This window comes from Leucoraja erinacea, chromosome 5 (genome assembly GCF_028641065.1).
Source record: "Leucoraja erinacea ecotype New England chromosome 5, Leri_hhj_1, whole genome shotgun sequence".
NCBI lineage: Eukaryota > Metazoa > Chordata > Chondrichthyes > Rajiformes > Rajidae > Leucoraja > Leucoraja erinaceus.
This window is the reverse complement of record NC_073381.1, coordinates 72,727,323-72,754,637: the sequence shown is the minus strand read 5'-3', so window position 1 is coordinate 72,754,637 and position 27,315 is coordinate 72,727,323. Positions and strand designations below refer to the sequence as shown.

Sequence of the window (27,315 nt, the reverse complement as noted above, 5' to 3'; positions counted from 1 at the left end):
AACTATTTTACATAGAGGATAGTAATTTCACTTTGGAGAGAAACTTTGGAATACAGCTAAGAAGCTGATACTATTTTTTGCTAGAATTATAACATGTTTGTAATCCCTCTAACATGTGTCTATTGCTGTGGGGAGGTTAGTGGTAAACAGATGTGTGTATCCTATGCATGTGTGTACACATTCATACCACATTGTGTATATAAAGCTTATGTTTGCTCAAGATAGTTTGGATGTTTGTTGACTCATTCCGAATACTGACTGGAAGAAATTAATCACATGATGGAGAACTGTTGGTGCTCTTTCCCTGTTTTCGGTAATACTGACTGTGTCCTTTCAGGCCTGAGGGAGTATCTTAGTGAAATAAACTGGCGAGTTAGACCTCCTGTAGCAGAAAATATTTGCAAATGGTCAGAAGGCAGGAAATAGCCTTTAATTAGCTACATCCCTTCAGGATATCACTGTTTGTGGCTATTTCCTCCTTTTCACTCTACTGGATTTGAGTATTTATTCATTACTACATTCCAGATGCGTAATTTTTAGAAGCCGTTTTAAAACGTTAATGTCCTGAATAGCAGCAAGGAACTATTAAAGTGAAAACTCTGATATACGTGAAGGACTCTAATTATCTTAAATGCATTGAGCGAGCTGAAGAAAGAAACAAGGGCCCCGGGATTCCAAACAGTGCAGTGAATTTGCAGTGACTACTCGAGCTGATGCTCAATAGAAGTGCAACTGTCAACGATCTGTGGATCATTGCATTTATATTTTCATGGGAAGATGTCCATTGAAATCCTATTTGAAAGAGAAATATTTGGTTGGAGTGCCTGAAATGATGCCGCACCATTTAATAAAAACTTCCAGTGCCAGAGAGGGTGATAAGGCTACATTCTCCCACTGTTATCAGCCGCTACATCAACTCTCTGCAACTGTGATTGAGGGGAAGTGGTATGGGCCTGGGAAAATTCTATAACCAAGGGGAAAGGAGGTTGTCATTTGAGAAGAGCTTCAATAAAATTGAGCTGTGTTTGCAAGAATGTGGAGACTGAAAAAAAATCATCAAATTAAAGCATACATAACCCAGCAGGTCCACTGAACAATAATGATTTCGAGCCTCCTGTATACAGGACTTCCCCAACTAATAATCATTCAACTTATTTACAGCATGTATTATTTGGAAGACCTGCGGGTTGGATTTGCTGACTGCTGCAGGACTGTGGGCATCTTCTGCTGTGCAGGAGATCGCAGGCACAGTCCATGGCCTGTGAACAACATTTAATCCTGAAGTACTCCAGAATTGATTGAGATCAGACATAGAGGATGTGGCCTGATCTTTGAGGCTGATGGAAAGCGATCAGAGACTGGACATGCTTAGAGGAGGATATTGCGATATGATATGATAGAACTTTATTCATCCCTGATCAATTTCCCTCTTGGGTTAAACAAAGTTCGATCGTATTGACAGTATCGGGATACTGAGTTGGATGATCAGCCATGATCATATTGAATGGCGGTGCAGGCTCTAAGGGCCGAATGACCTCCTCCTGCACCTAATTTCTATGTTTCTATGTTTCTATGTATTGTATCATAATATCCTCCTCTAAGCATGCACGTCCAGTCTCTGATCGCTTTCCATCAGCCTCAAAGATCAGGCCACATCATCTATGTCTGATATCAATCTCCCTAAATATGCACTTTACTCACAACCTTAATCATCATCATCATCATCATCATCATCATCATCGATGAAAACATCATGCTTTACAATGCTATGTACGACAGTGATCACAACTTCTACTGATGTGTGGATGGCCATTGGCTCACTAGGAGCTCATCCACCCTTTGATAGGTCTTGTTTTTGGTCCTGCTGGGGGTCACAGCCCCCTCCTCACCTGGCAAACCAGGTGGAGGAGACGGTTTAGTCGCCGACTATCTGACCATGGAGCAGGTAGCATGGGATTACATGGTACCCGTGGCGGGGGGAACTCCTCCCAATCTGACCTTGATCATCGCAAATAATTTCCAGTATAACAGGACCTCAAAGTTCAAATACACCCTGAGAACCTCCTGGATAAATAGGAAGCACTGCATCATCTCATGGCAATGTCAAAATGTAGAAAAAAACGAACTGCAGATGTTGATTAATACACAAAATGACACAAAGTGTTGGAGTGACTCAGCAGGTTAGGCAGCATCTCTGGTTAACATGAAGATGTTTCGAGTCTCGACCCTTCTTCTAACTGACTGGCCTTTAGACTGACTGACTTTGACTGGCAACGTTTGGCTATGACTAATCTGTGTGATGAAGGAGCTCCCAGTTCTCCCAATCTCCCCTTTGCTAAACATTTTCACTCCCCTTCCCATTCCAACACTGACCTTTCAGTCCTGGGCCTCCTCCACTGTCAGAGTGAGGCCACACACAAATTAGAGGAACAGAACCTCATATTTTGCTTGGGCAGCTTACACCCCAGCGCATGAATATTAATTTACCTAACTTCAACTAACCCTTGCATTTCCTCTTTCTCCGTCCCTCCCCTACCCTAGTCTTCTTCCTAATTTCACCGTTTGCATTCCTTTGTTATCACCTCGTCCCCAGCCAACAATGGACCATTGTTGACTCCCTCTTTCCTGAGTCATCGATGTGGGTTCTGCTTTGCTCTGTACCTTCCCATACCTCTAGTTTCCCCCTCCCTGACTCTCAGTCTAATGAAGGGTCTCGAACCAAAACATCACCTATGCCTTTTCTCCAAAGATGCTGCCTGACCCGTTGAGTTACTCCAGCATTTTGTGTAGGAGCATCCTGGAATACACTGGTGAAGGTGCATCCTGGAATACACTGATAATTTCCAAATCTCTCTGACAAGAGCACATGGAGGCCAAGTGCAAGCCAAGTGGTAGGTGCAAGCAAGAACACAACTCTCCCTATCCTCCGCCCTCTCACCAATTTACCCTCTACCCTCTCATGCTCCATTTCTCTCACCTGTGCCAATCTCTACCGCATCTGCATATGGTTCACTAGTCAACTCAGAGTGCACGGTAGTGGCAGTAAGTCACCCACGACTCCATGGAGTTGCTAGGTTTGTGAAAAGGATTGGCACGGTAGTTACTGAACATGTATTTTCTCATGTTAAAGAATCTAGAACTAAGAGTTATAGTCACTGAATAAGGAGTGTTGGGAAAAAAAATTGTTTACAGGATTGTAAATCTTTGAAATTCTTTCCCTCAGAAAATTGTAGCTTCTCATTGTTGAGTAGGTACAAGGCTGACATTCATGGGAATGGCCTCAGCGTTGAACATGAGGCTGTAGACTGAGTGAATCAGAAGATTTCAGTATCAAGCAGCTAGGTGTTATTCAAGGGTAGAATCAGCCACGTCATGTAGTCATAAAGTCACACTGCATGGAAATGAGGCCCTTCAGCCCAACTTATCCATACCGACCAAAGTGCCTTCCTGATCTTGTGCATTTGCCTACACCACTTTAATCCTTGTCAATCCATGAACATGTCCAAATATCCTATAAACATTGTATTAGTACCCATCTCCACCATTTCCTCTGGCAGCTCATTCCATACCCATCACCCTCTGTGTGAAAACCATGTCTCGCAGGTCCCTTTTAAATCTTTTCCCTCTCACCTTAAACCAATGACCCTACCTTGGGGGAAAATACTGTAACCATCCATGCTATCCATACTTCTTATGCTTTAATAAACTTTTATAAGGTCACCCCTTAGTTTCCTTTGCTCCAGGGGAAATAGTCTCAGCCTATCTAGCCTCTTGTTATAACTCAAACCCTCCAGTCCTGGCAGCATCCTTGTGAATCTTATCTGCACCCTGTCTAGCTTAATCACATCCTTAAACACGGCAAGAGCCGACTGTCTCTGTTTCCTATGTTCAATATTTCTATACCACCTGGGGGTCAGTTTTGAATGCTGAGACTTCACCCAATTCACTCCTTCTATTTCTGGAGAAATGGCTCACAAAGAACGTGAAAGACAGGGATATTTCTGACGTTAATGAGCTCATCCCTTTGCCAACAACAGGGCAGAGTGCCACTGGGAAGGCATTGCAGTCCAGCAGTGGAAAATAGTAAGTTCTGGGGCGCGCATTATTGAACACATAATAATATGACATTATCCCTGCTGACGTTGCATGATTGCAAGGTTCTGTCTTATTATTTTTCTCCTCAATCCCAGGTGAGGTTGAGCAAACTTTTGTCACACTTTGTTTGCACTCTGTTTTTTTTTTCTCAGATCCGCTGAAGAAAAAAGCGGCAGAGGCCATGGGTATTCATAGCCATGAAGAGAATGAGAAATGGAAGCAGAAGTGTCATCATTTCATAAGTTCATAAATTCATGTTATTAGGCCGTTCAACCAATCAAGTCTACTCTGTCATTCAATCACAGCTGATCTATCTTTCCATCAGCCCCATTCTCCTGCCTTTTCCCCATTACCCTTCACACCTGTACTAATCAAGAAACTATTAATCTCTGCCTTAAAATAGACATTGACCACCTCCACAGCCATCGGTGGAAATCAATTCCACAGATTTACAACCCTCTGACTAAAGAAATTGCTTCTCATCTCCTTTCTAAAGGGATGTCCTTTTATTCTGGGGCTATAACCTCTAGTCCTAGACTCCCCAGTAGTGGAAACATCTTCTGCACATCCACTCTGGATTGAAGATGACACTTGCACTCTGGTTTTTGTAGGTTCTGAATTGACTGATGAGGCCAATGTAGGAATTGTGCACTCTACCACAGATGGAGAAGAAAGTGCCTGGCGGGTGATGTGCATGAATAGTTTTTTGAGGTGGTTCATTCCTGCCGCTATTAGCACAGGGCTTCTGTGCAACCCCCCTGCACCACCCTGCCTCACCTGGAATTGATACTCAAGATTTCCCTGTGTCTATGAAAAGCATAGGGAGATGTGAAGTTCCAAACTGCCTATTTAACTGGTCTGAACTATCATTGTATCATTGGCTTAATCTGAACAATGAATAAAATAGACCGTCGCTGAAACTGAAACAAAAATTATTACATTTTAATTAAACATTTCTTTAATTAAAATGATTGATGTTTATTTATGATGTGATTACATTAAAAAAAGAAAATAAAGTTGAGGAAATATTTTAAAAATTAACTAAAGTAAAATAATTAAATTGTTAACTTTTGTTTTATATCCACAGCTTCCTATCCTCATTGAAATCAAAGTGATGCCGGAACCTGTACAAGGTTCTGCAGCATGATGCAAGAGTCCAATCCTGAGGGCAAATGAAGGGGAACCTTGGCAACACTGATCTCTGTTTAAGCAGGTAAATAAAGGCAGTCCTGCTCAGAATCACTGGTATTTACCAGCAAATCCCACATCATTATACCTACTTGAAACATATAAACAACTCTATAAGAAAATGTGTTATCCTTTTCTCATGCATCAAAACTTAAGTCAATTGAGATCTCAACATGACCCCATGTTCCTAAAGGCAATAAAGCAATAAAACATTTGAAAATGGCCCTGGCTTAAGCTGAAATTTGATGAGTAAAACTGCTGTAAGGATGAATACAAGATGAAACTTAGATTCTGAACCAAAGAGCCAAGATCCTGAGATGAATTTTAATGAGACCCCTTGTTATAATTTTAAGTATGCACTCTGAGGCTTCACTCTCTATTGCATCAACATTCAGAGTCACAAAATCTTCCTTCTAGAAATGAAAATACTGAATACACTTCAGCCAACAACTGGGCAAGTAAAAACTTCATCAGCCTGCTTTAAAAAAAAACATTTTAGTTCTTTAACATTATTCTTCCCATTGCGAGAATATTCCTACAGATTTATCTTATTAGCCATACCAGTGAATTATTTTGTTAAAACTCCCCAGATTCTCTCCACTGAGAGTAAATATCCCATCACGTACATACAAGGACAAATCCCGAAAGGGTCATCATAATTTTTTTAATTACTATTTATACCACAGGTAAAATTTGATTCATCTGTGTGAAAATAAGAACAAAACACATTTTAAAAGGTAAAAATGCAATTTACAGGCTTTTGGAATAGTTCAATGGCAGGGATTAAGAAGTTTTCACAAAGTTGGGTGACAGAAAGACATAGCTTATAATTATCGTTTAACTGTGCACATTGGTTTTGCCTGGGAAACAACACAATGGGGAAAAAAGACCAAAAAGTAGCACAAAAGTGAAATGTAAAAGTAGAACAATTGAAAAGGACGTGCTGGAACCATTATCAGCAAAGAGAAGGGGTGTCCGGCTCACTGTACAGTATTCCTCGCATCAGCTATCTGGAAAATGGCAACTTTATGGATGACACAATCTAGTAGGTCTGATAGCATTGTAAAATTCATGAATTCATAGGTTGTAGGAGCAGAATTAAGCCATCCAGCCCATCAAGTCTATTCCATCGTTCAATGATGGCTGATCTACCCTTCCTTCTCAACCCCATTCTCCTGCCTTCTCCCCATAACCCTTGACACACTTACTAATCAAGAGTAATTACAATCTCCACCTTAAAAATATCCATTGACATGCCCTCCACAGCCTTCAGAGGCAATACATTCCACAGATTCACCACCATCTGACCAAAGACATTCCTCCTCATCTCCTTTCTAAAGGTACATCCTTTTATTCTGAGCCTATGGCCTCTGGTCCTACACTCTCACATGAGTGGAAACATCCTCTTCACATCCACTCTATCCAGGTCTTTCACCATTCGGCAAGTTTCAATGAGGTCCCTCCTCAACCTTCTAAACTCCAGCAAGTACAGGCCCAGTGCCATCAAATGCTCATCAAATGTTAACCTACTAATTCCTGGGATAATTCTTGTAAACATCCTCTGGACCCTCTCCAATGCCAACCCATTCTTCCTCAGATATGGGGCCCAAAACCACTCACAATACTCCAAAAGTGGTCTGACCAGCATTACATCCTTGCTTTTGTATTCAAGCCCTCTCAAAATAAATGCATTCACCTTTATTACTACTGATTCGACTTGAACGTTTTTTGAGAATCCTGCACCAGCACTCCCAAGTCCCTTTACACCTCCTATTTCTACATTGTCTCCCAATTTAGAAAATAGTGTACGTCTATATTCCTACTACCAAAATGCAATACCCCACACTTTGCTACGCTGTATTCCATCTGTCACTTCTGAGCCCACTCTGCCAACTAAGTCCCTCTGCAGAGTCCCTGCTTTCTCTATACTATCTGCTTTTCCACCCATTTTCACATCAAATGCAAACTTAGCCACAAATCATTGATATACAATGATTAAAAACAACATTTTCACCCAGTACTTGCACCTTTTTTTGATGATTTTGGAATATCGGTGCAATATAACTTTAAAACTGAGCCAATGTGACTTCAAATGAGAAATACATCTTCTTGAACCTTAGAATGGCCGATGTTCAGTCTGAAAAAAATTAATCTTTGAGGAGTTTAAATTTTCACCATATGGGATTTGATGACAGTCAGAATAATTCACCAAACTCATGAAAAGTACCATGTAAAAATATAAACTTATGAATGTATGAATATCTGTGCAGAAAATTGATATTAAAGAATTTTAATGCCTGGTAAGAATTTTGAAGATAATTTGACCCAATAAGAATGCCAGTGCGCAACAAATGGCAATCCTGATGCACGCATAGTAAGAAACCACTCCAAGAACAACATGAAGTGGATACAGAGGCTGCCAGTCCTACAGAGGCATCAACTGGACAGCTTAACTCCACATCCAACAAACTGGGCATTCCCAAACCCACCCAAAGTTTCTAAGATTCTCAAGTGTGACTGTTCTGGGATATCCATTGTTTTAGAGTCATCAAGTCAAACAATGTAAAAACAATCCCTTTGGCCCAACTCATCCATGCTGACCAAGACAGACAGGTGGACAGAGGGGATGGGGTTGCCCTGTTGGTGAGGAATGAAATTCAGTCCCTTGCAAGGGGTGACATTGAAACAGATGATGTGGAGTCAGTATGGATGGAACTAAGGAATTGTAAGGGTAAAAATACCCTAATGGGACGAATCTACAGGTCCCCAAACAGTAGCCTGGACATAGGGCGCAAGTTGAATCAGGAGTTAAAATTGGCATGTAGCAAAAGTAGTGCTGTGGTTGTTTTGGGAGATTTCAACATGCAGGTAGGCTGGGAAAATCAGGTTGGTACAGGACCCCAAGAAAGGGACTTTGTAGAGTGCCTTCGTGATGGATTCTTTGAACAGCTTGTATTGGAGCGTACCGGGGAGAAGGCAATTCTGGATTTAGTGTTATGTAATGAACCGGATTTGATAAAGGACCTCGAGGTTCATGATCCAATAAGAGGCAGTGACCATAACATGGTCAGGTTTCATCTACAATTGGAGAGGGAGAAGAGTAGATCGGAGGTGTCAGTGTTGCAGTTAAATAAAGGGGACTATGGGGCCATGAGGGAGGAGCTGGCCAAAGTTAACATTGGTAGCCCAAAAATTGAAGTAATAGGATGAGGTTGTAAATCAATACCTAAAACTACTGAAATAGTATCTTTCCAAAAAATGTCTTTCCAATATTTTTCCAAAAGTGGGCAGGACCAAAACAAATGGGTCAGTGAGGCCACTTCAGAGTTACATCTGTCACAGGTAGGATTTATATGACCATAAAAACAAGCTAACATATCTTTTGACATATGAACTCTGTGAACCACCTTGAATTGTATCAGTGCGTGTCTTGCACACATTGAAGAGGTATTGACTAATTGAAGAATCCTCTTTCATTTCTCTATAGATAGAGACATTTGGAGTTCTTTTTCCCAATCATTCTTAATTTTATCAAATATATCTATTTGTAATTTCAAAACCAACTCATAAATAGTCGTTATTAATCTTTTCTGATAAATGTTGGTTTGATGTGGTAGAGTAGCCTTGAAAAAAAAGGGTAGAGTAGCTTTCAAAAAATGCCTAATTTGTACATATCTAAAAAAGTGTGAATTAGGTAATTTATATTTATAGGAGAGTTGTTCGAAAGACATAAAACAACCATCCAAAAATAAATCATGAAATGCTACTAATCCCTTCCTCTTCCATAACAGAAAGGCTTGATCAGCATTAAATCTGAGGAAGGACATTATTGCCATTTAGGGAGGAGAGACGGTTGTGATTCCTGGGATGAGGACATCTTAAACAACCATAGACCAAGAATTTAGAAGATAGAGGGGATCTTATAGAAACTTACAAAATTCTTAAGGGGTCCTTGCAGGAAGATTGTTCCCGATAGGGAAGTCCAGGACAAGGGGTCTTTAAGATCAGCAAACCGAGATAGAAGGTGGTGAATCTCTGGAACTCTCTGAAGAGATGCCAAAGAGGTTGAATTCATTGGCTATATTTAAGAGATGTGGCCCTTGGGCTACTTGGAGAGAAGGCAAACGGGATACTGAGTTGGATTTCAGCCATGAGTCCTAAGGCTCGAAGGGCCGAATGGCCTACTCCATTAATTTCTACGATATTTCTATTGAAACCATAAATTAGATAAGATAGAACTTGATAAGATAAAATAATTTAGTCCAAAAAACATACGAAATTGAAACCATATTTGAAACGTATGTCTTATTATTGCATTAGTCGTATATTTATTCAATCTCGTAATTGTAAAAGGTAATGAGGCTCCTAGAATAGAAGCCAATGATAGCCCTTGTAAGGAATCATGTTCAAGATTTATCCATCCTGGGCATTGGGTATCTTCTAAATCTATTGTCCAAAACGTTAAATAACGAACATTAACTGCCCAATAGTAGAACCTAAGGTTCGGCAGTGCCAAACCACCGTCTTTTTTTGATTTCTGTAAATATTTTTTACTTAGTCTGGAACTTTTATTCTGCCATATCTATGAAGAAACATTGGAATCAATAATATCAAAGAAAGATTTGGCAATAAAAATTGGTATCGTCTGAAATAAATACAAACATTTAGGTAAAATGAACATTTTAATAGCATTGATTCGGCCGATTAAAGATAAGGACATTGGTGACCATTTAGTAAACTGTTTTTTGATATGGTCAATTAAAGGCATAAAATTAACTTTAAATAAATCCTTGTGTTTCTTGGTAATCTTAATACCTAAATAAGTAAAACTTTTGGTAGTCATTCTAAGTGGAAACTGTCCATAATTCGAAACTAGATTATTTAATGGCAAAAGCCCACTCTTACTAAGATTTAGTTTATAACCAGAGAAACTACTAAATTGATAAAGTAATGCTACTATTGCCGGAATAGATTTCTCAGGGTTAGAAATGAATAATAACAGATCATCTGCATAAAGAGATAACTTATGTGTCTTATTCCCGTGGACAATACCAAAAATATTAGGGGATTCCCTAATAGCGGTGGCCAAAGGTTCCAAAGCAATATCAAACAGTAAAGGACTTAAAGGACAGCTCTGTCCAAAGATCCTATAGGCCTACTCCTACACAAAACACATAGTCTGGTCGTGGGCAGATTCATGGGTGATTATAGGACCCATTTTAGCAACCGGCCTCTGCCATCTTGTTCCACCATCTTGCTCCGCCATCTTGCTTCCAGCCAAAGATCGGATCTTTGCTTCCGCCTCCGCTCCCGTATCTTTGGTTTGGTCTTTGACTTGGGCGGGGATAGGGGGGTGCGCGGCCCAGGGCAGTGGGGAGGCCAGGGGCCTAGGCGGGGAGAGAGGGTGCGCTGCCTGGGGCCTAGGCGGGGAGAGGGGGTGCGCGGCCTGGGGCAGTGGGGAGGCCTGGGATCTAGGCGGGGAGAGGGGATGCGCAACCCGGGGCAGCGGGGAGAGAGAAGGGGAGTAGTGCAAGTGGGGTAGTGGTGGCACAGGAGGGTTGGGTAGGGACGGGGGAGGGAAAGAGCAAAGATCTTAGAGCGGAGCTCCACTGTAAGATCTTTGGGAGAGAGAGGTGGGGTAGGGGCCGGGGTGCAGAGAGCATGGGGAGAGATGTGGGGTTGGGGGCTGGTGGGTTAAGGGACTACAGCATTGGAGGGGGGAAGACATTGTAGTGTGGGGGGGGGGGGGGGGGAGGGGGGGGGGGGGGGGGGGAGTTGAGGGGTGGGATAGGGCCTAGTGTGTGTGAAGTTGTGGGGAGGTTTACAATGTTTATTATTTAATGTCCCTTGTCTAGCCTGAAATAAAGTTCATCATTGGATATAAAAATCAGAAGAAATTAAATTGTGTGTGTTATATGATTATATACATCTATATTACATTCATGTATGTGTGTTTATAAACATTTTATTCCTTAACAAGAATTAACAAAATTATGAACTAACAGAATTATGATTCTAACCCTATATCACGCACAAATACTGTTCCCCCGCAACGTTGATTACCCTGCGAGTCGGGTCAGGTAGGTTCCGGTTACTACAAAATCAACTCAAACACAGCTTATGAGCCATTTACGGCATGAACTGAAATCAGCAATCTCTACAGCACCGCTGCATCATATGATCACAAAAAGTCGATGAAAGGAGACCAACTCCTTAAGAATTGGTCATATTTATCTATTAATCGGAGTCTCATTTCTTCAAGGCGTGCTATGTCCATCATATTCCTAATCCACATTTTAACAGTTGGTATAGCTGTATTTTTCCAAAATTTAAGTATCAATTTCTTTCCAATTATTAACCCATAATTAAAAAAAACGTTTTGGTCTTTATTTAAATTGATATCTTCTACTATTATTCCAAATATAATCCATTCCGTTTTAGGTTCTATTCTTGACTTGAAAAGCTTTGTAAATATATCAAATGTATCGCTCCAAAATTTATTCAACTTTGTACATCCTACAAATGAATGTGTTATATTAGTGTTATGAAACAAATATTTATCGCATCTGGGAGAGACCTTTGGGTAAAATTTATTCAACCTCGTTTTTGAATAATATAGTCTATGGAATAATTTGAATTGAATTAAATTATGTCTTGCATTAATGGAACAATTATGTGTGTTCATCAGATACTTTTCCCATCTATCCTTCGAGATCTTTATCATTAGCTCATGTTCCCAATCTTCTCTTAGCGCTTCTGTTGAGGGTAATTCTCTATTTAATATATTATTATAAAAGTATGATATTAGTTTTTGTGAATCAGGTCGGGTAGGTTCCGGTTACTACAAAATCAACTGAAACACAGCTTATGAGCCATTTAAAAATAAATGATTTAAAAAACATTAAAAAAGACAATTACCAGAGTCAAATTTTATTCATGACAAAAATTAACAGAATTATGAGCTAACAGAATTATGAATCTAATCCTATATCACGCACAAAAACTGTTTCCCTGCAGCGTTGATTACACTGCGAGTCGGGTCGGGTAGGGTAGGTTCCAGTTACTAAAATGGGCGGGGAAAAATGCCCAGGATCCCCTCTGTAGCGTACTACATGTCAGCCCATTGCATTTCGCAGGAGTGGCCTATCTTGCTCTGCTATAAGATCCTTGGCCCTGTCTAGTTCCTCGATAGAGCCTGAAAAAAGGGGATCTCTGATTATTAGTAAGTACAGAAGCCTGAGGTATATGATATATCAGCTTGATCCAAGAAATACATTTTGGACCAACCTTAAATTTTTCATGTGAATTGAATAAGTATTCCCATGCTACTCTATCAAACGCTTTCTCGGCATCAATTGAAATGACACATTATGGGGTTTTATTTGACGCTGTATATACAATATTCATTAATCTCCTAACGTTAAAGTATGAGTAACGATTTTTAATAAAACCTGTCTGATCGTCAGAAATAATTTGCGGTAAAATATTTTCCAATCTCATAGCCAATATTTTGGAAAGAATTTTGGAATCTACATTTAACAGTGATATAGGTCTATATGATGTCACTTTAGTAGGGTCTTTATCTTTTTTAAGAATTAAAGAAATAGATGCTTCATAAAAAGATTGTGGCAATCTATTCCTTAAAAAGGCTTCATTAAAAACCTTGCATAGCCAGGGAGACAATAAACATAAAAAAATCTGTAAAAATTCTACAGTAAACACATCTAAACCGGGAGCTTTACCAGAATTCATTGAAAGGATTGCTTTCTGTATTTCTTCTTCCGTGATGGGTTCATCTAACAACAGAGACTCATTATGTGGTAAATTTGGCAAGTTCAGTTTCTTTAAAAACTCATGCATTATATTGGAATCAGTAGGAAAAGTAGAAGGAAATTCTGATTGATACTGAGGGAGGTATAAAATTCTACCGCTGAAAGGTTTCCTTATTAACTGCAATTATGGTATGGCATGCTCTGTCTCCGACAAGTTGCAGAGGGTGTGACCATCCCAACGTTTACTTCACTTCCCCTCCAGTAATGTCTGACATTTGCGGACTAACACGCCAAGCTTCTCACCCCAACCATGATTACCATCGAGTACAGGTTTTGCCGACCAGAGGTTTTTTTCGCCATGGATATAAAACCTTGATTTTAGGTTTTTCCTGAAATAGCTAATTCTCAATCGGTGATACTACTTTATAACAATTTGATCATATCTGATTAATCATTGAAGTTCAACTAAAATGACTTTTGGTTTTATAGAGCTCTAAACTATGAGCTTTTGAATATTTTTTATCAATTTCTTTAATCTCGTCAGCCAATATACGTATTTCTTTTTGAGTTTGTTTTTTTAATCCCGCGGAGTATGAAATAATTTGTCCACGAATATATGCCTTAAAAGCATCCCAGACTACACCATTGGATATTCTTTCAGTAGAGTTTGTCAAGAAGAAAAAGCAATCTGATCTTTAATAAAATTTATTAAACTTATATCTTGAAGCAAAGTAGCATTAAATCGCCATTGTTTAGCACTAAACTTGGAATCAGGTAGTTTGATTGATAGTTTCAATGGTGCATGATCAGAAATAGCAATTGCATCATACTCGCATGCAGTGGCCGATTAAGCTAGCCAAGAATCTATTATAAAGTAGTCAATCCTAGAATAACTATGATATACATGAGAGAAAAATGAAAATTATTTGTCATTTGGGTGTAAGAATCTCCAAACTTCTAACATTCAAGAGTCAAGTAAAAAAGAATTGATAAATCTAGCTGATTTACTTGGAAGCACATGATCAGATGCAGATCTGTCCATCGAGGGGTTCAGACCACAGTTGAAATCTCCACCCATTGTTAAAAAGTGTTCATTTAAATTAGGAAAGGATGCAATTAACTGTTTAAAAAACTCAGGGTGATTAATATTTGGTACGTAAACATTCGCCATAGCAAAATTTTGGTTATAAAGAACACCAGTAATCACCAAAAATCTACCATCTGGATGAGAAATTGTTTCATAATGAACAAACGGAATTGAGGAGTCAATAAAAATAGAGACTCCTTTCACATTAGCCTGTGAATTTGAATGAAACTGCTGTCCTCTCCAAAACTTGAAAAACCGTTGATTGTCATCTTGCCTTACATTAGTTTCCTGAACAAAGATAATCTGAGCATTTAGTCTACGAAGAACTTTAAACATGTTTTTCTCTTAATTGGATGGTTCAAGCCATTCACATTCCATGAAAGGAAGTTAATAACTTTATCCATATTGTTTATAAATATCATGTGGGATGTAAAGGGTTAATTTCTTAAAACCTAATAGTTCATGAAATTGGAAGAAGAAAAATCCAGTGTGGAGTCAGAAGTGACGACATTTCAGACATTTTTGTTGTTCAGATTTTGCACAAATGAAAAAATCCTGGTAAGGAACACCCACCCACGTAAAGCCCGAAACTGACCAATAGACAGTCAGTAAGCAACCTAATCCCTTCCGTACCCCCATCACTCCTAGCAACAGCACCCAATGTAGAAAAAAGCATATTTGCCACTCAATAGCCATAACACGGTCATTGTTGTGGCTTGAGAGAGATTAAAATAAACGTTGGCAGCGAAGCTGAAGAGCAAGAGCTACATATTATTTATCCAAGGTCAAAATATGAAAAACAAGAACTGCGTTCACTTAATTTGTCTAAAGACAGGGGAAAACAAATTCCTTCAATTTTAAGTATAAAAAACTAACAGAGAAATTCTTAAAAATTAATATACATAAAAGAAAAACAACTGGTCCAATTCTTAATCATTACCAAACGATATATTGTCAAAATAGGAACAATAAATCTCCAATTATAACTTAATCAGCTATCAATTACTCCCCTTCATCATCGTAAGTCTCCAAAAAGCTGGAAGCATCTTGAGGATTGTTAAAAAATCGAATGTTACCATTGAATAGTCATATACACAGTCTAGCTGGATAAAGTAAAGCTGGGCACAACTTTTTCTTAAACAGATCAGACATTACATTATGAAAAGACTTTCTTATTTCCAAAAGCTCATAACTATAATCAGGAACAAACCGAAACTTGCATCCTTCATATTCAACCATGCCCAACTTTTTTGCTGCCTGGAAAATATTCTCCTTCATTTGCAAGGTGAAACCGAACAATCAAGTGTCTCAGTTTATTACCAGATTTCTTCCCGATCCTGGGTGCGTTATCCAACAATGGGAGATTTTCATAGTGCGCAATGTTGAAATTTTAGAAGCTTATTTTATGACATTATCTCCTTCTTGACCTTCCGGCAAACCAACAATTTGTAAATTCACTCAACGGCTTCTGTTTTCCAGATCCATATATTTAATCTTATATTGCTGGAGTGCGTGAGTATTTTCATTCATTCTCCGTTCCAGTTTTTCAATCTTCAAATCTCTCTCTTGGCCCAGGGTTCGCAAGTTATGAATTTGTTCCTTTTGTTCACAAAATTCATCTTGTAACATAATCAGCTTTTCTTGAACTTCCTTCAATTTGCTCGAAACTCCTTTCACCATTTCTTCCAAACTGTAAAATCTTGTTTTAATATCATTTTTCAGTTCACCGTTCATTTTCGATATTGCTTCTAAAATACTAGAGTCAGAAGCTATGGCTGTGGCTGTGGCTGTGGCTTTCCCCCGTTCCTTCCTTGGGGAGCCTCCTTTCCCTCTTGTCTCCATCCTTTTCACAATTAAGGTGTGTAAAAGTGTTATCAACACTTTATGAACAGTTAGACCATGCCTTGAAGTTAAGTAATAACAAGTAACATTAAAAAAGTGGTAAGTGAAGGTTAAAAGTTAAGGGAGCAAACAAATTTGCAACCTTTACAGCATGCTGCCACTAGGTGAGTCCCCTAGTGTCCCTCTAAACCTTTTCAATCCATGTATGTGTCCAAGTATCTTTTAATTGTTGCTATTGTTTCTGCCTCAACTACCTCCTCTGGCAGCTTGTTCCATATACCTACCACCCTCTGAGTAAAAAAGTTGCCCCTCAGGTTTGTGTTAAATCTTGCCCCCCTTACTTTAAACACGGGCCTCTTGTTATTGATTCCCCTACCCTTGGTAAAAGACAATGTGCAGTCATCCTGCCTATTCCCCTTATGTTTTTGTTCCTGTTTTATCTTGTTCTTGCACCATTACTATTTTTTCATATCACTATCCAATTTATTTCACCTCTTTTCAAGTATCCTGTCACCTGCAACAAACCTGATGTTCCCCAGTCTAATGGTTTCCAATTTCCTGCGTGTATTCATTTCCATTTTACTAGAGAAGGTCCATGCCCGTATGATGGTCCAATAATCCTCCACTTCTTTGAACTGAGAATGAAACGCTGCCCCTTTGCCATCTTTATCTTCCTAGTTGAACTTGGTCACTTGACCCCACTTCCTTTAAACAGAAGGTTTTGATACATGAAGTTGTCTAGGCTTAGCTTATTGTTGTCCCAGTCCTGCTCAGCACCCCTCCTTACCTTTTCTTTTCATACATTGGTGAATTTATCAGAGCTGTTTTCTGCTCTCACACTAAATTAACAAATGTCATCAACCAGTTTCCACACTTTACGTCTCTTCAAATCGTAAATCACCAACATTTCTCTTCCACACCTCCATCTCCATTGGTGGGGATAGACTAGCAACCGATCACATTGACGTTGTCTCCTATTACGCATTGACCTCTCTGTCTGAATTCTTTAACATGACTCCAATCATTCTTATTATCTCAAACAACAGAATCTCAGTTTTGAGGAGCCCCATTATCTTGCGAGTTCAGCAGTATTAGAGAGTGATTCCTCCAAAGCCATTTGCAGATTCTCTCGGTCTATCCTTCATGATTAAGCAGACAAAAACTGTATTCTCTTGAATTTAGAAAAATGAAAACTATTCCCTAATTTTTATCAGAGTTTATCTGGGTAGATGCAAGGCTTATGTTTCCTTAGCCAAGGTTTTGAGAATTTTCCTCTCACCTTGATCCTGAATCTTTATCATCTTATATTGAGTCCTGTGAGGCAACAAAGTTCTACACGCAGAGGACAGTGAATCATTGGAATTCACTACCCATGGGAACTGTTGAGAGTCAGATACAGGATATATCCATAGAACGCAGAACATAGAAAGACACAAAACGTTGGAGTAACTCAGTGGGACAGACAGCATCTCTGGAGAGAAGGAATGGGTGACGTTTCGGGTCGAGACCCTTCTTCTGGTCTTAAGAAGAGGCTCGACCCAAAATGTCACCCATTCCTTCTCTCCAGAGATGTTGCCTGTCCAGCTGAGTTACTCCAGCATTTTGTGTCTATCTTCAGTTTAAACCAGCATCTGCAGTTCCTTCCTACATAGAACATTGCAAAGTATATAACTCAGAAACAGGACCTTCTGCCCACACTGATGACAAGCAAAACTAATATAATCTGCCGGCACATGATCCAGACCCCTCCATTACCTGCATATCCATGTGCTTATCTGAATACCTCTTAAATCTACGTTTTATTTTGCAATCAAAGAATGTGGGATAAGGTATGGAAAATGGCACTTGAGGTAAAAGATTGGCCTCATTAGATTCTTATAAAATGGTTAATCAGTTGAAAGGACCCAGAAGCCGACTCCTGACTCTACCTTATATTTTATGTTTGTGACATATTTAGTAATGCCTTCATTCTATGTCTAGGTAACATAGATAGTTAAATAAAATAAACATAGTGGTATAAATCAAAACATCTCAATGTCTTTGATTCTTTTTTATTTTTGACAACTCACGATTGCAAAGTTCTTTATGGGCCTCAACTTACCCGTCAAATTTTGAAAACTCAAACACGACATTATCACTATGTCCAAATTTATATTGCTCAATGCTTTGACACCCTTCTGATACATTGCTTTGTCATTTTTATAAACAGGTTAGAATGTTCATTCTAAATGTCATTCGCTTTTCATGTATCTGTACACTGTAAATTAATCGATTATAATCATGTATTACTAGAATGTTGCCTGGGTTTCAGCAACTAAGTTACAGAGAAAGGTTGAACAAGTTAGTGCTTTATTCTTTGGAGCGCAGAAGGTTAAGGGGGGACTTGATAGAAGTTTTTTAAATGATGAGAGGGATAGACAGAGTTGACGTGGAAAAGCTTTTCCCACTGAGAGTAGGGAAGATTCAAACAAGGGGACATGACTTGAGAATTAAGGGACTGAGGTTTAGGGGTAACATGAGGGGGAACTTCTTTACTCAGAGAGTGGTGGCTGTGTGGAATGAGCTTCCAGTGAAGGTGGTGGAGGCAGGTTCGTTTTTATCATTTAAAAATAAATTGGATAGTTATATGGACGGGAAGGGAATGGAAGGTTATGGTCTGAGCGCAGGTATATGGGAGTAGGGGAGACTAGAAGGGTCGAGATGGCCTGTTTCCGTGCTGTAATTGTTATATGGTTATATGGTTATATGGTATTGTCTTTCTGCTGACTGGTTAGCATCCAACAAAAGCTTTTTGGTACACGTGACAATAAACTAAACTGATAACTGATACAAAACTGTTGACATTCAATGCAGCTGAAGGGAGGGAAGATGTCCTTTGTAAAATAGATGGACTAGGGCTCAGCGGCATACTTATCCCATATTTTCTTTCTTTCTTTTTAAATCGTTTTATTGTTTTTTTTCAAAAAAACACCAAAATAAAACATCAAAAACAAAGCAAAAAGAATAATGATAAACATAACAATGATATTGATACATAGGGATCAGGATTACATTAATAACCAGGTATAACCTAATATGAGACCAGTGTCAAAATACACAATGAATATAGACCTTGCGGTCTCTATGTAAATATAGTTAAATCTTTAAAAGGAAACATATATGTAAAAAAAAACACAAAGATAAAAAGAAAAAGGGAAAAAACAAAACCTAAACTAAAGAAAAATAAAAAAAACTACCCATATTTTCGTTGAGGTATGTAAATATCATACAAGACTCAAAGCACTAGCATTCTTGAAAAAGATTTTTAAACATCCATTGAAATCTTTTCCAGGAGCCACAGCTTATAATCTTCCGATATGTTATCGAATAATTGCACTGCCCACGCAAAGAAAATTATTACCCAAGAGAGAATGGACGAGTGTTATCATTGGGAAAGTGGAGGAAACAGGAAACCATTATGGGACTGGATTGTGGATAAGGCATTGAAGCTTTATAAGTAATTAGACTGCAGACCATCAAGCCATGGGTCATTGATTGAAGAAGGGTGGTTGAATATAACTTTCTCCCACTAGATTATGGCAAACACAGTTTTGATTGTTTGTACTTAATGCCTTCAAGTATCCATTAAAGTGAAACAAAAATCACCTATCAGTTCAGGATCTAGATAATGTTGTAGGTAATTAACTTGTTGTTTATGTTGTGAATTGACTGGATCAAAGTCCTTTCCTTGCCCATTATATTTACTGTGTTATTAATCTCAGTCTGTTTGCTAAGGGAGTGTATTCCACAGCATAGTGGCAGCAGTCTGCTTCTATAAACATCATTAAAAGTGACATGCAGGATTGCTGCAGCTAAATTACAAACATTAAAACCATGAGTATAAAAGGTATGTAAGAAAATAAAATAAATGAAAATATTGATTCATTCCTTCTTATATTTCTGATTCTTGTCTTTAACAAACATCTCAGCTGAAGTACTGAACTCTGTACATTTTCCACAGAGCTGGTAATCGTATGAACGGACATGTTTATGATATGATTCACCATTTGTTCAATTTATAATAATTACCGTTGTGATAAAATGTGGGATTTTCGGGGAAAAAATGTCCTCTGCTTGATTGTGGTGATGACAACATTCCTAAACAGATAAATACTTTTCCTTGCCCTGTCAAGTGTACGGTATAGGGCCTGTCCCACTTGGGCGTCATTTGCACGTCATTTACGCGACAGGCCGGTAGTAACTGTCGTGCGAAAATCGTCCAGCAGTACGACAGTCATGCGCCAAGTGCTCTTGAGGGTCCTGCTTCTTTTGGGAGCCATTTGCGATGTCGTTCGTACTTAGTCCGATCTCCGTGGCAAGGATTTTCCCAGTGAAAATCAAAGATACTATAGTGAAAATTTTTCAAAACTACCCGCGCTTTATACACTAGTGGTCAGGTGATGCGGTGCTCAAATGACGCGCAAATGGCGCACCGACGGCGTACGGCCGGCACATGGTTACGGACATTGATGCACGATGACGCATAATAAATTAGCATAGGCAATGTTCGTGTGTCACCGTGCGTAACCATGCATCACCACGTGCTACACGTACACCAGCAGTACGTCAGCGTATGCCATCAGTACGGCAGCATGCGCAAGGGATACGTCACGCAGGTGGCGCGCGAGAATTTTGATCACTGCAAAATCCTGGGGCGCCACGCGTTACCGCTCGTCACTGCATACGCCACCACGCGTCACCACGTGCCATGCGCACATCACACGTGCGTCACAAAGCGCCAACCAATTTTTAGGATGTCGTGTAAATGACGCGCAAATGACGCCCAAGTGGGACAGGCCCTTATGGATTAAATGATTGCAGAACTCACCATAACGAGTTGTCAAAACCCACACCTTCAGAGAACAGCCGCTTTACAAGCTATATGGTGCCAGAATGACTTTTTAATTGGCCATATGCTCTCGCTTTGCAGTCTCGTACTGTGAACACTTGAAACACTTCATGTGTACAATCTGCATGCCATCTTAGGTGGGAATAATTGACATGTCTTATTTAACATACACCACAGTCTTTTGATGTATATTTGCTTAACTTAATGTATGTGGCAAGTCTTATTATTGAATATCGAATCTGCAATATCTGCCATATTGCAAAAAAGGAATGCTTGAGATACAATGAAAATAACAAAAATATTTAGTTTTAGTATTTTTACTTTTAAAGAAATCACCGAGTCCACGCCGACCAGCGATCCCTGCACATTAACACTATTCTACACACACTAGGGACAATTTACAATGTTACCAAGCCAATTAACCTAAAAACCTGTATGTCTTTGGGACATGGGAGGAAACTGGAGCACCCGGGGAAAACGCACGCAGGTCACGGGGTGAAAGTACAAACTCCGTACAGACAAGAACCCGCCGTAGTCAGGATTGAACCCAGGTCTCAAGCGTTGTAATGCAGCAATTCTACCACTACGCCACTGTGCTGCCCACCAGTGATCCCCTCACATTAACATTATTCCACACACACTCGGGATAATTTACAATTTTATCAATGCAGGAAATCTGCAAAATGTTAACAGGTAAGTTTACAGTTGACACTAAAGTAGGTGGCTGTGATGTGATGATGGTTTTCATAAATCATAGCAGGATCTTGATCAGGTGGGCAAGTGAGCTGAAGAATAGCTAATAGAGTTTAATGAGAAAAGTGCAAGGTGTAACATTTTTGGAAATCAAACCAGGACTGGACTTTCATAGTGTAGGGAGGAACTGCAGATGCTGGTTTTTAACCGAAGATAGACACAAAATACTGGAGTAACTCAACGGGACAGGTAGCTTTTTTGGAAAGAAGGAATGGATGATGTTTTGGGTCAACACCCTTCTGAAGAGGGTCTCGACCCGAAACGTCACCCATTCCTCTCCAGAGATGCTGCCTGTCCCGCTGAGTTACTCCAGCATTTTGAGTATCTGCTGAACCTCCTCAGTGATTGGTGAGGCCTTGGGAGTGTTGTAGAGGAATCTTGGAGTACAGGTACATAGTTCCCTGAGAACAGGTATCATCACAGGTAGACAGGGTGCTAAAGAGGGCTTTAAGTACATTGGCCTTCATCAGTTAGATATTGAGTATAGAAGTAGGGACGTTATATTACAGTTGTACAAGATGCTGGTTAAAATTGAATTTAAATTGAATCTGAATCTGAATCTGAATCTGGTGAGGCCACAATTTGAGTACAGTATTCAGTTTTGGTCACACAGTCATAGGAAGGATGACATTAAGCTAGAAATGGGTGCAGAGAAGATTTATGAATTGACAGGACATGAGGGCGTGAACTATAGACAAAGATTGGACATCACAGGTGGCTGAGTGATGATCTTAATAGGTGTATAAAATCATGAGGGTAAGGAGGGGTGGGAGTATGTAACCTTCTCGTGGTCCACCCTGTTTCAACGAATGCAATCATTCTGGTGTGCACTAACAGAAGATCAATCAGAACAAGTTGTCTTACAACTTTAGGCTGTGCACGCCATATGCAAGAAGAAGAAGATGAGGATAAGGGATCATGAACAAGAGGACATAGCTCTAAGGTGAGAAGGGCAAGGTTTAATGCAAACCTGAGGGGCAACATTTTTACTCAGAGGATGGTGAGTATATGGAATGAACTGCCAGAGGTGAAACAGGTACTATAACAACATTGAAAGGACACGTGGATAGGTACATGGATTCCAACTCAGCTGTTACATTTGTTCTTACGTACATAGAGGGATATAGACAAAAGGGATTAACTTTGATGGGGCATTTTGGTCAACATGGACAAGATGAAACAACGGCCTGTTTCTGTGCTAGATGACTCCATGATTCTAGGCAATCTGCAAAAGGTTCACAAGTAATACTTGATGACATATGTTATGGGGCATCAAAATGTTGCATGTTAATAAGCCAATCTCTCCTTGGCAAATTCCTAAACACTTCCCATCTTTTGCTGCCGCTATTCCAAGTTCTGTGCAGGGTCATGGTGGACTACCATTCTCACACGATGAGTGAAGAACAGGCCTATGTCATTACACTACCTCCTGCAAGTGGACATTCATGTTGCCATCAATAAGTCAATCAGGCAAAGGAAAGGTCCTGGCCTGAAATATTGCCTATCCATTCCCTCCACAGATGCTGCTCGACCTGTTGGAATCCTCCAAATCATGAGTGTATTTACTCAAGATTTCAGCATCTCCTTGAGGTTGGTAATTCTTGTGTCTGGATTCATTTTGTCATCGTTCAATCCATTGGGTATTGTATTAGTTCACACATACACACAATGCTTTTCTCTGTGCATCTATTTGTCTTTATGTCGAGGCCAGTTCATTGGCTATATTTAAGAGGGAGTTAGATGTTGCCCTTGTGGCTAAGGGGATCAGAGGGTATGGAGAGAAGGCAGGTACAGGATACTGAGTTGGATGATCAGCAATGATCATATTAAATGGCGGTGCAGGCTCGAAGGGCCGAATGGCCTACTCCTGCACCTAATTTCTATGTTTCTATGTTTCTATGTTTATAGTGTGCAAACCTTTTTTAAGTTCAATTTACTAGTCAGAGTTTCCAACTCAGCTGTTACGTTTGTTCGTATGTACATAAGGCACAGGCAGCTATTAATAATAACTTGAATCAGCTGACCAAAGAAAACAACAGAATTTGGCTGACTGCACTATTAGCCAGCATTATCCTGGCAGCTGGACAGAAAACAAAAGTACAGATGGTTTGTGTTGACAATCAGCCATTATTTTGGGGGAGAAAATTCAGAAATACACATGTAGATTGGTGAAAGGAGTATAGCTTGGGAGAAATGTCAAATGTGCGATGACCTATTGCATGGTAGCTTCTGCTTAAGAAGATCCCAGTATCTATTTGGTTTACGTTTTAACAAACTTAATTTCTGCTGCTGACAAACTTCACAGCAGTAGCTCTGACACAAAATAGTGAAAGGCAATTAAGCTGAGTCAAACTGTTCCATTTATGTTAGTTTTAACACACTTCTTAGGCAATTAGTATCCTCATTACCGGCTGCTCTTAATTGAAGGTGCATGGGAAATCTCTCTTCAATTCATATCCTGGTCTGAGCTCATTCTTCCTGTAAATACGATGGATATTTGTTATTACACACCAAAGTAACAGAGTACTTATCTCGATGCTCCCCATTCAAACTGCAGGGTTGCAATGGCACACATGTAGAATCATTTTGTGAAGTTACAAGCTGGTAAGTTCTGTTTCATGATGTTATTAGGGCACCTGCATTATAAAAAGGGAGAGGAAGTCAAACAGGAATGCTATAAACATATTGTGAACACATTATAAATAACACATTAAAGGACCGCAGCAACTTCTCACTTGTGTTCTCAACTACTGTTATTAGGAAGCAAAAAGGGTGATTTCCTGATTTGCAGAAACACTTTAGACAGTTTTCTGGCTGTAAAGGTGTTGAGCTACCACTGAGAAGGAAAGCTTCAATTTCCACCAAATTGCATCTGTACATACAACATCTATCAACATGTTAGCTGGAACTATTCAAGACTACCTCAACCAGCAAAATTAGCTGCTTTCTAGATTCCAATGTACAGCAGAATGCTAAATGATCATTAACCGGCAATGGTAAAGATCACTACAATGAAAACTTAGGGGTGCAACGTAACTTTGTGAATCTTGTGCACCACTGCCTTTCAACACTGGGTTGGCACCATACAACAGCAAAATGCTGCCCGTCGCATGCCTTTCGTTTTGGTACACTCCTTTACATTAGAGATACAGTGCAGAAACAAGCCTTTCGGTCCACCGAGTCTGCACCAACTAGCAATCACCTCCCATACACTAGCACTATCCTACACATTAGTGACAATTTACACTTTTTACTGAAGCCAATTAACCTACAAACCTGTACATCTTTGGAATGTGGGAGGAAACAGGAGCACCTGGAGAAAACCCACACGGCCATGGGGAGGACGTACAAACCGTACAGACAGCACCCATAGTCATGATCAAACACGGGTCTCTGGCGCAGTAAGGCAGCAAGTCTATCACTTGCCACTGTGCCACCCAATATGTCTGGGCATATTTGTTAAGCTTGTACATCCTGTCTCTTGGGAAAATCCAGCAACTAGCTGCCATAAAGGAAAGGTTATTCCAGCCTTACTCAGGTTTTTGGGATTTGCCCGTTCATAACTGCCTCCTGTAGATTTCTGTCATGTGAGACCTGAATTTGGAAAGCATATTTTCATTTCCAATTTTCACTTTTATGTCTAAAAGAGAGTTGACATTACCGAAGCGTTGGTGCTGGAGGTCTTAAAACACATTATAGTTGATAAATCCCTGGGACCTAATCAAGTGTATTCTAGAACATTGTGGGAAGCTATGGAAGAAATTGTTGGACCACTGCCAGGATATCTGCATGTTCAATAGACTTGGTGAGATGCTAGAAGACTGAAAACTGGCCAATGCTGTAGCTATATTTAGGGGCAGCATGGTGGTGCAGCGGTAGAGTTGCTGCCTTACACCATCAGAGACCCGGGGTCAATCCTGACCATGGGTGCAGTATGTACGGAGTTTGCACGTTCTCCCCATGATGCATACGTTTTCCCCTGGTGCTCCAGTTCCCTCCCAACTCCACAAAGACTTACAGGTTTGTAGGTTAATTTGGCTTCAGTAATAATTGTAAATTGTCCCTAGTATGTAGAATAGTGTCCGTGTACAGGGATCACTGGTCAGTGCAGACTCGGTGTGCCGAAGGGCCTATTTCCACGCTGTATTTCTAAAACAAGAAACTAATTTAAGAAAACCTACAAGGAAAAGCCTGGGGACTAAAGAATGGTTGGTGTTACTTCAGTGATGTGTCGGTTATTGGAGAGGTTTCTGAGAGATAACAACTACATGGGTTTGGAAAGGTAAGATTAGGGATAGTGAGCATGGCTTTGTGCATGGGAAATTGTGTCTAACCAATGTGATTGAGTTCTTTTATTTTAAAAGGGGTGAGGGCAGTGTGGTAAATATTCTCCAAATGGACTTTAGCAAGACATTTGACAAGAAAGCACATGGTAGGCTGACCTGGAAGGTCAGATCTTTTGGGATCTTGCGATTCTAGCCAATTGGAACAAAACTGGTGGTAGGAGACGGAAGGTGATAGCGGAGGCTCGTTTTTCGGACTGAGGACTGTAACAAGTGATGTAGCACTGGAATTGGTGCTGGGGCCACTGTTGCTCGCTATTTGATTTGGTTGTCAATGCAGGTAGCATAGTTAGTAAGTTTGCACAGGATACTAAAGTTGTTGGTATAGTTGACAGTGAAGAAGGTTGTCAATGATTAAAATGGTAGCCTGATCGCACACCGAACCAAGAAATAGCAAATGGAATTTAATTCAGATAAATGTGAAGTGGTGTATTTTGGTAGGACTTACGTAATAACTGGGAGCGATCTAAGGGGATGTTGTAAAACAGAAGGATCAAGGGGTGCAGGTATATAATTCCATGAAGACACAATAAACGGCAGATTACGATTTATTCTTTTGAAGATTTATTATAAAAAAATTGAAGATAGGCTGGGTCTTTTTTTCCATGGAGCTGAGGAGGCTGAAGTATGGCATAGATAAGGAAAATAGATGCAGTCTTTTTCCTCTGGGGTAGTGGAGTCTAAAACTAAAATTATATCTATAAGAGAGAGGAAAGATGTAAAAGGGACATGAGGAGCAACGTTTTCACACAGCGGGTGGTGTGTGCATGAAACAAGCTGTCAGGGAAGTGGGAGAAGCAGCAGCAACAACTACTGCATTTAAAAACCTCTGTGATAGGTTCATGAAGTAGAAGGATTTGAGTCTCGTGCTGACTATATTAGTTAGACAACTTGGTTGACATAGAAGAATTGGGCTGAAGGGCCTGTTTCTGTGCTCTGTGCCTCCGACAATATAACTTGCCTTCCTTTTCAGTGATAAAAGATGCATGCAATAAAGTTCAGAGAATGGCAGGGCCCTGAAAGTGTTGTAAAGCAGAGGGATCGAGGAGTGCAGGTACATAGTTCACTGAAAGTGGCATCACAGGTGGATAGGATGGTCAAGAAGGCCTTTGGTACATTCACCTTCATCAGTCAGGGTATTGAGTATAAAAGTTAGTATTGAGTATAGAAGTCATGTTGTAGTTGTACGAGACATTGGTGAGTCTGCATTTGGAGTATTCTGTTTAGTTCTGGTCATCCATCGATAAGAGGGATGTTGTTAAGCTGGAAAGAGTGCAGAGAAGATATATGAGGATGTTGCCAGGACTTAAGGGCCTGACCTATAGGGAGAGGTTGTGCAGGCTAGGA

At 39.9% G+C, this 27,315-nt stretch overlaps 1 long non-coding RNA gene across 1 annotated transcript in view; it reads left to right on the top strand.

Moving 5' to 3' along the window:
• Positions 1-5,393, top strand: part of LOC129697398 (uncharacterized) — a 91,788-nt gene extending 86,395 nt beyond the window's left edge. The window contains exon 4 of the long non-coding RNA XR_008723518.1: positions 5,183-5,393. This is a non-coding gene — a long non-coding RNA (uncharacterized LOC129697398). The remainder of the gene's footprint in view (positions 1-5,182) is intronic.
• The last annotated feature ends 21,922 nt before the right edge of the window (positions 5,394-27,315 follow it).